The sequence below is a fragment of the Crinia signifera genome, chromosome 1, assembly GCF_055691185.1.
Source record: "Crinia signifera chromosome 1, ASM5569118v1, whole genome shotgun sequence".
NCBI lineage: Eukaryota > Metazoa > Chordata > Amphibia > Anura > Myobatrachidae > Crinia > Crinia signifera.
The window spans coordinates 289,314,569-289,329,499 of record NC_139217.1 but is presented as its reverse complement, the minus strand read 5'-3'; the positions used below and the strand labels follow the sequence as shown (position 1 = coordinate 289,329,499).

Below are 14,931 nucleotides of genomic sequence, written 5' to 3'. Positions count from 1 at the left end.
TCTGCTATATTTTATTTTCTTGGACACAAATCTTTATTTAAAATAAACTTACTTTTTTAAATATACCCCTGCACTTAAGGTAAGTAAGGTGGCTGGCTGCACTGGCACACTTCACGGAGTCACGAGCAACAAATCTCATACTCCGCAAAGGCCCATGGGAAGAGCTGCTCTCTCTGGGCATGCTCAGCAGCACTCCTTAAGGACCGGCAGCCATCTTTGACAGTGGCAACCAGCCTCCTCGCATCCACTGTAAGTACAGGCAGGACGCTGCACAGAGTAAATATGATAGTGTGGTACTGTATTGCGTGGTCAGCTCAGTCATATGCTGAGCCTCTGCAGCGTGAGGGAGCGCTGGAGCGGGTACCTTCAGAGGGACAGGCGCCAGGACGCTGCACATAATATGCTGGTGTAACGCTGGAGCGGGTACATGCAGAGGGACAGGCGGCTGGACGCTGCGCAGAATACATATGCTGGAATGACGATGCGGCCGACCGCTGGCAGAGCTCACATACTGTAGCTACGGCAAACTGGATTACAAGCACAGTGTGCAGACTGCAGATACGCGCCGCGCGCTGCGCGGCCAGTCTGCACACTGTGCTTGTAATCCGGTTTGCCGTAGCTACAGTATGTGAGCTCTGCCAGCGGTCGGCCGCATCGTCATTCCAGCATATGTATTCTGCACAGCGTCCAGCCGCCTGTCCCTCTGCATGTACCCGCTCCAGCGTTACGCCAGCATATTTAATATGTGCAGCGTCCTGCCGCCTGTCCCTCTGAAGGTACCCGCTCCCTCGCTGCAGAGGCTCAGCATATGTCTGAGCTGACCGCGCAATACCACAGCCTGTTTTCTGCCTTAACCCACCACTGTCTGTGACCCTCAGCCGGCCCCTAGGCATTCCAGATGCCCCAGGCAAATGCCTGCCCAGACCCACACTCGAGTATAAGCCGAGTAGGGCTTTTTCAGCCAAAAAAAAGGGCTGAAAAACTCGGCTTATACTCGAGTATATACGGTAGGTGCCATAGTGATTATGAAGGTGCTTATTTGTGCATATATTTTGTAAATGATTATATATAGGTAGTACAATCTATACAGATTAAAAGATTAAATATAGATAGTCAATTCTAAAATGGTAAAAATCCCAATAGTTCCAAGTTACCATATGTCAATTCCTGTTGCTACAGCACCAGGTTTTCCCAAGAGGTCTCCCATCTTGGTACTAACCTGGCCCAACACTGCTTAGCTTCCAAGATTTGACAAGATTGGGCGTCTCTGAGTGTGGTTTGACTGTAGATTGATTAGACAGAAAAAGGATACTTGTGGAATAACCTTTATTCATAGTGGAGGGATACAAAGTGGTATGGTGAGATTAGTGATATATAAAAGAATGAGGGAGATGTGAACTTTATAAAAACAGAGTAATTTCGTAGCTTTCGTTAAAACCCAGGGGATGCATAGTATTGAGTTTGAAAATCCAATGCATTTCTCTCTGGGAAAATTTATTTGCCAGGTCACCACCTGTGGCTCCCAACTTGACCCATATGATTGTTTTAAACGTTTACTCTTTCTGACAAAGTCCTTCTTAGATGGACAAAACCATGTGCACTGCAGGGGGCAGATGTAAAATGTGCAGAGAGAATTAGATTTGGGTGAGTTATTTTGTTTCTGTGCAGGGTAAATACTTGCTGCTTTTTTTTTACACTGCAATATAGATCTCACTTTGAAGTAAAACCCCACCCAAATCTAATTCTCTCTGCACAAGTTGCATCTGCCCCCCATGCAGTGCACATGGTTTTGTCCATCTAAGAAGGATTTTGTCAGAAAGAGTGACAAATGATAAAGTCTACTAAACTCAAGTTAAAATAAAGTTTAGTCAATTCCTAGGTTGTCAATATAGGCCTTAAATAATATCTGTTTTACAAAATGTAATATCTAATATTTTTATTGTTTACATTCTTATTTTTTATTTTATTATTTTAAGCACACACACGGGACTGGGATTACATTAGTTAATGCAATTAAATGTTTGCATAAAAGTTTTCATAATAAAATGAGTCCCAGAAGTGCTCTGTAAAATGCTTATTGAAATTAAATTTAATTTTAGCAGCATTATTCTTTATTATTTTTCACACCTACTTTTATTATTTTATAGCAATTCCTGACAAACCATATATTAAAATAGATCTAATATGGCATAATCAGTATATTTCAAATTAATTCCAAATTAAGAGTAGTGATCATTCAATGAAGGGGTTTATTAAAATTGTGTGTTCTTTCTTGTTTTACATAGTAAAAGGAAAACTAAGAACATTTGAGTGTGCAATGATGTCATTAAATATACAGTATCTTAACTTTTGCATTGTACTTTCTTACTTTCTTGAACATTTTAATATACTGTATACAGTATATACAGTATATATATATCTATATCTATATCTATATATATCCCTCTTTTGAGACATGTATACACTATATGGACAATGGGGTTGTGGCTTCTGATGATGGACTGGTCAAAATATGGTCGCTGCCACAGTCTAAAACAACCCACCTCATTTTTTATTTCAAAGTTTTTTATTGTTACAAGTTGGTATATTTCAAATAACATATTCATGTAGTATAGTAGGTAGTTACAATTGGGGTCAGTACATGCTGAACGGTACACATAATGATAAACGAATTGTATATATCATATCATATTGTTCTACAATGTCTGTATCCAATAATTATTCAATAAACGAGTACATATGTATAAACATTCTTTGTCTCAATGTCAATAAACCTTTACAAATGTATATTTCAGTGTGTATGCTGTTTATTGCGCACACAGATCACAATTTATCAATATACTATCAGAACAAACAGGGGGACTATATTAAGAAAACACGACACCACAAGACACATAGAGGTGTGAAAGAATGGAGAGGGTAGGAAGAAATATGAGGGTGGGGGGGGGGGGTGAAAGTACATATCATATATCACAATGCATTTTCAAATTATACTCATATACTTAAGCAGGATGGATAGCAATAATAGCAATAGGTAGATAATAGAGTTGTAAGTTAATGTGGCCGTTTCTGGGAACAGGAGAGGTCCTGCTACTGAGAATTTTAACGGGTTCCAAGGCAAATTGGTAGTTTCGCTTTCCTAGATGGCTTTTCATATCTGTGCCAATATGGTTGAGATGTGGTCAGCAGAGACATGTGCCATAACTAGCTTCTTTTGGCTATCATCCAAAGTAAGAGTATAAGGATACCATTTTTGCAGAAAGGGGAGTGGAGATGAGTTATTGGAGAACATTAGGGTACGTTTGTCAAAAATAATCAATTAAAATAGCTTTGCTTGTAGTTCATTGATCGTTGGTGTAGAGGAGGATATCCAGTATATTAGTATAATCTTTTTTGCCACTGTGAACAGCATTACCAAGAAAGGAATAATTTTGGAGCATTTGTAGGCAGATATCCATTTATCAAAGTTGAGAGTCATACAAACCAATAGGTCTAAGGGGAATTGAATAGAGACTATTTTGTTGAGAAAATTGAATATTTTACAGCAGAATTAAAATTTTTAGAGCATGCCCAAAAACAGTGAAAGAACTTGGCCCCTCCCATACCGCACATTGGACAGGATCCAGTCGCTTCTGGAGACATGTGTTTACTCTGGGCTGGGGAGATATAGAGTCTGTGAATTGTCTTAAAGTGTACCTCCTGTAGATATGCAGATTGGTGTATTTTTAGAGAAAATGGTAAGGGTTTAAGAGGATTTGAGAGTTGGATATGGTCGGGATGTCTGCTGCCCACGATTGAGCCAAGGGGGTGAGTGACGGTGCCGATGGAGATGCGATAATAAGTTCATATAGATATTTCGTTTTGAATTTCTCGTTGTATAGTATGAAGAAGAGGGGGGTAAGGGGATCTGTGTTTTGGGTGGAGAGTATAGTAGATACCTTTGCAGTTATGTATTGCCTGGCTTGTAAATACATAAAGAAATGTGAATTGGGAATATCATAGGTACTTTTTATTTGTTCCAATGTGAGGAAGGTGCCGCCCGGGTCAAACATTTTCGATGCCAGGTCCAATCATTTACTTTTCCAAGTGGTGAAAAGAGGGTTGGATAGGGAGGGTGAGAAATCTGGGTTGCCCAAATGGTGAAGAGGTGTGTACTCTTGATAATGATTTATTTTTTTTGCAACCATGCATCATAGGTACCTCGAAACAGTATATGTTCTAATATATATGAAGGGATGAATTTTAGCGGTGTGTGTAGAAGAGCACTGAGAGAGAAGGGAGTAAATAATGAATTTTCTATATGGGGGTCCGTATAATGTGATGTGTTATAGAGCCAGGCCAAGATATATCTGAAGTGACTAGACCAAGAGTATGCTTGAAAATTAGGAATACGGAGACCACCATCTGTTGTGGCTCTCATTAATTTAGTCAATGCCATTCTTGATCTTTTGCCATTCCAGAGAAATCTAGACAATTCATTTATTTTGAGATGATCAGATTTTGGGAGGCTGCAGGGGAGCATTTGGAGGGTGTAAAAGATTTTTGGGAAGATTACACTTTTGAGCACTGCAGCTCTGCCCAAAAGAGACAATGGTAGTTTGTCCAACTTTCCAGTTGATTACTGATAATAAAGGGGAGAAATTGGTATTATATAAGCTATATGGATTTCTAGTTATGAGAACACCTAGATATTTAATATGTTGGAATTGGAATTGGGTCAGGATGGGGTGGGTAGCTATATTGGGTGTGAGTGGAGTGATGGGGAGAATTTCAGATTTACTTACATAGATTTTATAGCTGGATTTTGGGCTAAAGGATGATATGAGATCCATCATTTTCGGCAGGGAGGACAGGGGATTAGATACAAATAGTAGCATGTTGTCCACGAAGAGTGCTAATTTTAGTTCTTAATTCTTGATTTTAATACCTGTATAATCAAAAGAAGTTCTCAGGGCTATAGTTAGGGGTTCCAATGCCATAGCAAAGAGGAGGGGGGAGAGAGAGGGCACCCTTGCCTAGTGCCTCTAGAGATTTGAAAGGGAGGGGATAAAAAACCATTACAAGCTATTTGTGACGATGATGCTGTATATAGTGTGTTTAGAAATTAGGTAAAGTGGGGGGCAAACCAAAATTTCGATGGTGTCATATAGGTGTGGCCATAAAACTAGATCAAATGCATTCTCGGCGTCTATGGATAGTATCAGGTTTGGGGAGTCAGAGCATGTGGTTGTATAGAGGGTTTGTGTAGCAGCTAACACTTTACATATGTTTTTCACGGATTGTCTGCTGGTAATGAACCCAGTCTGATCTTGGTGTATAATATGGGGTAGTATTGGACTTAGATGATCAGCTAGGATTTTTGTTAGCAGTTTATAATCACAATTTAGTAATGAAATGGGCCGATAGGATCCTGGATTGGAGAGGTCTCTCCCTTGTTTAGGAAGGACTTTGATATTTGCGGAGTTGAAGTGTGGGGGAAGGGATGCTATTGGAGGATATAATTGAATACATTAACCAGTATAACCAGCAAGTTTGTATGAAAAGGCACGATAGTAATCACTAGAAAAGTGCATGGAGAGTGACCTTGCACTTTTCTTCATGCAGCCCACATCCTGACGAAATGGCCGGTGTGGCCATGAAATGTTGATGTCTATGGTGTCTCATGTAATGTGTATCTTGTGTTCAAACTATAAATGGGTGGGTTTAATGAAACAAACATCCATTTATCAAAAGGGATTTCTTTTTCGGGGCACACTTTTGTTAGATTGTAATAGAGATGAATGATATGTTTGGTTAATATTAAAATTAAAATTTTATTGGGTTCTTAAGTAAAATACACTGCTCAAAAAAGTAAAGGGAACACTAACATAACACATCCTAGATCTGAATGAATTAAATATTCTTATGATTTATTCTTTACATAGTTGAATGTGCTGACAACAAAATCACACAAAATGTATTAATGGAAATCAAATTTATTAACCCATGAAGGTCTGGATTTGGAGCCCCCTCAAAATTAAAGTGGAAAAACACACTACAGGCTGATCTAACTTTGATGTAATGTCCTTAAAACAAGTAGAAATTAGGCTCAGTAGTGTGTGTGGCCTCCACGTGCTGTATGACCTCCCTACAACACCTGGGAATGCTCCTGATGAGGTTGCGGATGGTCTCCTGGGGGATCTCCTCCCAAACCTGGATTAAAGCATCCACCAAGTCCTGGACAGTCTGTGGTGAAACGTGGTGTTGGTGGATGGAGCGAGACATGATGTCCCAGATGTGCTCAATTGGTTTCAGGTCTGGGAAACGGGCGGGCCAGACTACAGCATCAATGCCTTCGTTCTGCTGACACACTCCAGCCATATGAGGTCTAGCATTGTCTTGCATTAGGAGGAACCCAGGCCCAGCATATGGTCTCACAAGGGGTCTGAGATCTCATCTCGGTACCTAATAGCAGTCAGGCTACCTCTGGTGAGCACATGGAGGGCTGTGCAGTCCGCCAAAGAAATGCCACCCCACACCATTACTGACCCACTGCCGAACCGGTCATGCTGGAGGATGTTGCAGGCAGCAGAACATTATCCTTGGTGTCTCCAGACTCTGTCATGTCTGTCACATGCTCAGTGTGAACCTGCTTTCATCTGTGAAGACCACAGGGCACCAGTGGCGAATTTGCCAATCTTGGTGTTCTCTGGCAAATGCCAAACATCCTGCATGATGTTGAGCTGTAAGCACAACCCCCACCTGTGGATGTCAGGCCCTCATACCACCCTCTTGGAGTCTGTTTCTGATTGTTTGAGTAGACACATGCACATTTGTGGCCTGCTGGAGGTCATTTTGCAGGGCTCTGGTAGTGCTCCTCCTGTTCCTCCTTGCACAAAGGCAGAGGTAGCATTGCTGCTGCTTGGTTGTTGGCCTCCTCCACGTCTCCTGATGTACTGGCCTGTCCCCTGGTAGTGCCTCCATGCTCTGAACACTACGCTGACAGCAAACCTTGCCACAGCTCGCATTGATGTGCCATCCTGGATGAGCTGCACTACCTGACCCACTTGTGTGGGTTGTAGACTCTGTCTCATGCTACCACTAGAGTGAAAGCACCGCCAGCTTTCAAAAGTGACCAAAACATCAGCCAGAAAGCATAGGAGCTGAGAAGTGGTCTGTGATCACCACCTGCAGAACAACTTATTTATTGGGAGTGTCTTGATAAGTGCCTATAATTTCCACCTGTCGTCTATTCCATTAGAACAACAGCATGCAAAATTGATTGTCAATCAGTATTGGTTACGGTTCCTAAGTAGACAGTTTGATTTCACAGAAGTTGATTGACTTGGAGTTACATTGTGTTATTTAAATGTTCCCTTTTATTTTTTTGAGCAGTGTATATATATATATAGGACAGTCACCATCCAGTGGCTGTTACACACATGGACATACCACAAAACAAAACAAACAATAATAAATATAAAAATTACAATTTCTAAGTGAATCTTATGTATCTGCCAATCAACGACTGTCAATCACTCTAAACCTTTGAACATGTAATCGGTTATTTATACATTTTGTTCTAAGAGTGGAAAATGACGGTGAGGAGGATCTGGTACACAAGAAAAAATGTCAAGTGATTCCACAAAATTTAATTTAATAATTAATGCAAATATTATATTAATGAGATAGTGGTCTTATTTTATGAAACTATACAATATGTATTCAGTAATAAATACATATTTTTAGGATAGATCCTGGTATTGAGGCTGTTTAGCACTAACAGTGAGACAAAATAATGTTTTACTAGACACTAGTCTGAGAATGCGTACTACATATCATTTATAGCACATTTAAGTGTCACATAAATAAGTCTAATTCTCGTGTCAGTAATTGTGTCAATCACATAGCAAGTGGTTCCCAGGTATAGATATAAGTATAGCATGTGGGTCCAAAACCTTTCTACCGAGAGTAGTTATGGATTTTACATATTTTTGTCACATCACAACTGTCACTAAAACAGGTTGTAGCGCTTAGTGCACCACACATTCCTATATATATATATATATAAAAAAGGGGGGTTGGGGCCCTGTCTGCGCTCTAAGGTTCGCAGCACCTCTAGATACCTCGCTGTTAATAGAGGTATATTATAAACATGAAGACAAGAAAAGGGTATAGAGGTGCGCTGATAGTTTCACAGATAATGTGTGCACATGGATATATAATAACAGATTTGTTTTAAAAAATTTATTTCATAAAATGACATAAAACATACTTAATCATGGATCTAGTAGGATAAATTACATGTGTAACACACAATTTCCGACAGATTATGATACAATGAAATATCTTAATTTTCAGTTGAAGAACCCTTTATTCTGAAAGACCCTACGCGTTTCGTCCCGGTGGGACTTCTTCAGGGGTGTAAGGGTATCAATCGATAGATGAGTTCATATAAACCGGTTGGATGGAAAAGAAGGGAAATCTGTGCCCTGATCGGAATGAATACTGACAATGGTATCAAAGATCCAGAATAAAAACATAAGCCAACTGCTATAGGTGTTTTATGATCTAAATTCTGTGCTCCTCAATGCCGTAGACAAAGAATACGGTGAGGTTTCTCCTATGGAAGGATGAGTGTGTCTCTGCAGTCGCCTTCTGACTGCAGAGACACACTCATCCTTCCATAGGAGAAACCTCACCGTATTCTTTGTCTACGGCATTGAGGAGCACAGAATTTAGATCAAAAACACCTATAGCAGTTGGCTTATGTTTTTATTCTGGATCTTTGATACCATTGTCAGTATTCATTCCGATCAGGGCACAGATTTCCCTTCTTTTCCATCCAACCGGTTTATATGAACTCATCTATCGATTGATACCCTTACACCCCTGAAGAAGTCCCACCGGGACGAAACGCGTAGGGTCTTTCAGAATAAAGGGTTCTTCAACTGAAAATTAAGATATTTCATTGTATCATAATCTGTCGGAAATTGTGTGTTACACATGTAATTTATCCTACTAGATCCATGATTAAGTATGTTTTATGTCATTTTATGAAATAAATTTTTTAAAACAAATCTGTTATTATATATCCATGTGCACACATTATCTGTGAAACTATCAGCGCACCTCTATACCCTTTTCTTGTCTTCATATATATATATATATATATATATATATATTTGGGCCAAGGATAAAAATCCAAATATAATTCCTTCAAAGGTGGACAAGAAGGTGTATATAGCCAAGGGGGTGGGATCCAAAAATATGGATTTAACCCACAGTCTTGAGAATAAGAACTTCCTTTCTCACATTCAGTAAAAAAATTGTAAAATCCGCAGTAGGGAAATGTGGACGCTTACTCCACTGCAAACCGGTTTGAAGGAATTATATTTGGATTTTTATCCTTGACCCAAATTTCCATCTCCACCAACACTGATTTTAACTGACTGTACGTGTAAAGGAACATTTTCTATTATTGCCACTGTTGTCTGGATTTCTGGCCGTATTTGGCCATGTCATGCCCCTGATGAAGTCGTGTAGACGAAACGGGCTTCCAATAAAGAACTGCTTTTTACGTTCGAGGTCTTCGGTATTATTTTGAAGCATACGAATACTCCGTCTGAATGAATGAAAGTGACCGCAGGATCACACATATTTGAGACTATTAGTCTGTGGCTAGGTGGTACTACTTGAGCGCACTCTGGACACCTGGACACCCCCCATTTGTATATATATATATATATATATATATCAATAGTGTGATGTTCGGCATTCCGGAATAGGTACTGTAGCTAAGCCGCGGTGCCTTCCAAATAGTAGAAAATAGACTGACACCCACTAGTACTAAAATGACTCCGTGACATTGATAGGCGGCACTGGTTGACTTTGAAAAATCAAGTTGTATTTAGTGCAAATTAGTAAAAAGTTAATATTCCATTAAAACCAATATGGTCTATTCTTTAGATCTGGTATACAAATGTTAGAGATTGTGCAATGCAAGCAAACAAAAGCAGCATGTTACCTCCTCAGGAGACATTTTATAGACTAGTGACTATTGTCCATAGATCTCCCAGATGTAAACGCTTGTCTATGGCAACAAAAGATCTATGGCCAATAGTCATTTCTGACTCAGAATTACCATGTTTAAAAAACAAACAGCTAATGCCTGCCTACCGATGGGGGAGAAGCATAAGGGACCTGTTAGTAAAACCTAATTTAATCCCGATCAGTAAAGAGACATTCTTGACATCATCAGCACGAGGAAGTGTAAAGTGTCCTTCCTGCACTAGGTGCAGCTTTATGGAGCCAGGCAGATATGTAAAAAAAAAAAACACATTGGATACCGTCATCAATTTAAATATACTTTGACATGCACTACCACCTTTATAATTTACAGCAACATACAGTACACCCATGTGGACTGATGTAGGTCAGCCAGATGATCTGCGATTAAAGAACAAGGATGGCATTACACAGATCGACCATAAGAGCAGTGGTTTAGCTAGGTGCCATGGTGCCCGGAGCAAGGGCACTTTTTCACGCCCCCCCCCCCCCAATTTGTAGTAGGTGGGTCTCTTGCACAGTGAAAAGGGGGCATGGCCTAACATTATACCACACACCGTAATGCCCATTGCACATTTTAGCAAACTTTGTAATACCCATTACACATAAAGCCACATGCCGTAATGCCAATAAGATACACACAAGGCCACACGATGCCCATTACATACTATATAACAAACCGTAATGCCCATTACACATTTGACACATAGGTGCAACTTATTTGTTATATTTATTTATTTTATTTGAAAAAGCTAAGCAATCATTATTTGTATAAATTGTAATCCCAACGTATTTTACTACCTAGACTTCCAAGGAAATCTTAAAAAAAAGGATGCTACACACTGTAATATGGTTCAGCCCAGCAATGTTATTTAAGGCTTATATCCATACCTCCCAACAGTCCCGATTTCAGCGGGACAGTACCGATTATCAGGGTCTGTCCCGCTGTCCCTCCCGCGGCCGGCAGTGTCCCGCGGTGAGGGGGGGCTGTTGGGAGTCCCCCCGTCGGCTGCTAAGCAGCGGGGAATAAACGCTGTGCGCATGCCAGGGGGCTGGGGGCATGGCTAGAGGCTCACAGAGCCTCTGGGTCATGCCCCCACAGCGGCAAAATGGGGGCGTGGCCTGGCGGGAGAGCTGCGAGTATAGGCCACGCCCCCAGAATTAGGCCGCAGCAGCAACGTCCCGCCTCCGTCACAACGAAAGTTGGGAGGTATGTTACATCTCACTATGACAAATGCTAATTTCAAAGAACGTCCACAGTCCTAGATACCAGGCGCACTGACAGTCATCCGACTACCATAGTGTGCCACCTGCCAGGAGCACGGGAGGCGAGTAGCCACACACAGGAGGCAATCAGTGTGTTGGCCTCTCACTGCGCCCCCCCCCCCCTCCCTTCCTCTGGGTGCGGTGCCCTTCTCTGCAGCTTTCCAGGAAGGGAGTGACTGACACCAGCTGCAGTCACACAACTCTCTCCTGTCTGGCACTGAAGTCTGAAAGTGGCTGGATGCAGGAGGGATGTGCAGCAGGGAAGAGGGACATAAACGGAGGCGGGCTAATCTGCATGTGGGGACCTTAAGTCTCATCACAGTCGCTGCTTACAGAGCAGTGTCTGCCGGACCGATTAATCTATAGTAACAGCAAGGCTGGCATGAAGCCTCCAATTGTATTGCAGCACATGGCGGTCGGCGCCGCTGCCGGCTCTTCTCTAGCACAGCCACAGATGAGTTGAGGATAGGTATTGCCGGGTGTAGACTGCAGTGCAGTGTGAAGTGCTGGCAGAGGGAAACTGTATGCTTCCCCAAACCAGTATAGCCGCTGGTCCTTTAGGAGGGCTGCTGCGCATGTCCAGGGGTCCAAGGGCTGCAGCACTCCTCCCATAGGCCTTTGCGGAGTCAGCCTGACTCCGGCCAGCCAGTTATATATACGATGCCCGCATTACCTCCACAGCTTTAAAAGCGTGGGTGGACAGTTTAAAAAAGTAAGTGTGATTTAATATCAATGTAGAACAGAAAAAAGAAGGATATACAAATATCCAAAGAAGGCGCTTGGTGCGAGTTAGCTTGGCTAATAAGCAGCAGTCTAAAAAGGGGTAGTCAGCCCCAATACAATATACAAGAAAAAGGGGGGGGTCGACTGCGCTAGGGTATGTTTACGAAAAGACAATTTAGAGCATGAATTCCTTAAAAGAGAGGTCAGGTGTATAATGAAAGAAAATTACAATTTAATAAAATGGACACAAATGTACATATCATAAAAACAACAAATAACAAATGACTAAAAATTGATGTATAGTCACCATTAGATTTGCGACTGTCCAGTCCACTGGATTTTTTGTGGAGAAAAGACTTTGATTTGTAATCCACTCAGACAATTTTTGAAAAAAGATGATTGCACATCTGATGTTGGTGTCCCGATGTAAGGAATAAATTTCCAAGGGACGGACTGCAGGGGAACAGTGGGAGGAATGGTACCTCAGAAATTGTGGGTGGCCAATTCACTTTATCTGGGGGACATTCAGACGATGGTGTTGGCCTTCTCAGTGCTGGTGAATATTTTTCACTCACAGGGAGCACTGTGCGCCTTCCTTGATGTACCAAATGCAAAACAAAACATTGCTTATACACAAAAAGGTAAAAAAGTTATACATTACTTGGTCAGGTAAATACTTCGGCAATCAACGGTGCAATAAATGGAGACCCATGGTGAGAGGAGCAGCAGCTACCTCACACTGCCCGGGCCCGGCATTTATACCCACCACACTGATTAAACAAACGAGGACGCCGCCTCCTGCTCGGCTGAGCCGCGCTTCCGGCGTCACCAGAAGTTCGGGACCCGGAAGTGCCGGCTTTTGACACGCATAGGTTTCCGGGTTTCCTGGCTGCTGTGACGTTGCTAGGTTACACAGACTCTGCAGCTGAGCCGCAGCTGAGCCGCAGAGAACGCTGATACTACGTTATAATGAAGGGGGTGTGCGCGGAAAAGTTAATCTTTAAACTACACAAATAACGGAACAAAGTCTTTATATTTTTAATCATTAAGGCTTCTGTTTACTATATGCTATTTGCTAAGGCAGTTTTTACAGTGTGTGGGTGAGCGGGGGTTGTCAACCTGGCACCTGGTGGCACAGTACTTGTCTGTATAATACTGCAGACAATTTATAGGTTAATAATCAACATTATTTAGAATGCACTATAAGAACAACCTAAAAGAATACAGTTACTGTGCCAAACTCTGGCCAGATATGGGAATGACGTAATCGGACATATTACTCCTTAAAGGTATAAAGTATTAACCATGGATGGAACATTTTAATTGGACCCTGTATCAGGATCTCCATGGTTTACAGTAGTATAGGTTCAAGTAATCTATTTTTCTTTTATTTCTATTTTGATATTGTATTTTATTTTATTTTATTTTAGTTTTAATTTTTATTTTATTTTTATTTTCATTTTTATTTTCATTTTTATTTTCATTATTTTTTATTTTTTATTATTTGTTTATTTTTATCTTTATCTACTCTGGAGGAACAGGTGAGTTTTTTGAAAAACAACATATACTAACAAGGGCTTCTGAGAACACACAGAATATTCAGAAGGGCGTATATGGAGAAAAATATCTAAAAAAATAAAAAAAATATAAAAAAAATGTATACGTACATATTTAAGTGTGTTTACAAAAAAGTGCACACACATGTGTACTAAAGAACAACATGGCAAAAAAAAAGAAGTGGAATAGAGACTCCATTCTAGGAGAGCCATAGATTTAGACCAGGATATCAATGATCCATTATTTGAGAAAGATGTTCAATGGGTTGTTTTCATTTAGGCCTGTAGGGGCCAATGTCCCAAGTTGATAGATCCATCGGCTCTCTTTTCTCTTTAGTAGTAGACTCCGGTCTCCTCCTCGAGGGGGTGGTGGAGCCCAATCCATCAGACGACAACGTAGTGTAGATATTTGGTGATTGGCTTGTAGGAAATGCCTTGGTATTGGCAATTCGGCTTTCCCCGTCTCCAGTGCCGCACGCACAGAGTTGCGGTGATTTTCCATGCGTTCCCGAAACTTACGGGTAGTCATCCCCACGTAAGCGAGACCGCATGGACAGTTTAGTAAATATATGACATAGTCCATTTGGCAATGCAGCCGATGTTTAATTTTTATAGCTTTGCCTGAGTGCGGATGTGGGAATGTAGCACCTTGGGTCATACTGTACTATTGCACGCTGTGCAACCCATGCAACGAAAGCACCCTGGTCTTTTTGAGTGCAACCAGGTGGTGTTTTGTTTGATGGTTGGGGTGGCCATTGGCCTCATTAATATTTCTTTCAAATTCGGGCTTTTCCTGAATGCCAACATAGGTGGTCCATATCTTTGCAACTTCAGGGCATTTACAGGTGGGAAAGGGGAATTGGGAAAAAGGGAGTATGACCGCAACTGGTATGTATGAAAATTCAAATAGAAATAGACAACAATGAGAAACTGACTTTTACCTGTAAGATAGGATCTGTGTGTCCCTATGCACCTTGTGGCTCTGAGCCAATGGGTGCCTATTTGTGGGACAGTCAGTGGTGCACCCCGGAGTAAGAATAGCAATATGTAGGCTTGCCAAGGGAGGTAAAGAGGGAAAGAAAACTCTGGGTGGGGGCACCCTTATGTCACTGTTGTTAATGAATGTTTTTGATACAATTTAAAATTAATAAATCTTTATTAGGTATGCTCTAAAATATAGTTCCTTATTATATGTCACCTTTGTGTTTAGAGCGCCACAAAAATATGTGGTATTTGGTAAGGGGCAAACTTTGCCTCCTAGGGGGAAGGAGACAGCCGGTTTCCAGTGTTTAGTTATTGATCCTCATTTATCCTATGATATCACCATGGTATTGGTATA

The 14,931-nt window shown here is 41.2% G+C and overlaps 1 pseudogene; it reads right to left on the bottom strand.

Moving 5' to 3' along the window:
• Positions 1 to 1,170: 1,170 nt before the first annotated feature.
• LOC146038463 (5S ribosomal RNA) lies at positions 1,171 to 1,290 on the bottom strand (annotated as a pseudogene).
• Between the last annotated feature and the right edge of the window lie 13,641 nt (positions 1,291 to 14,931).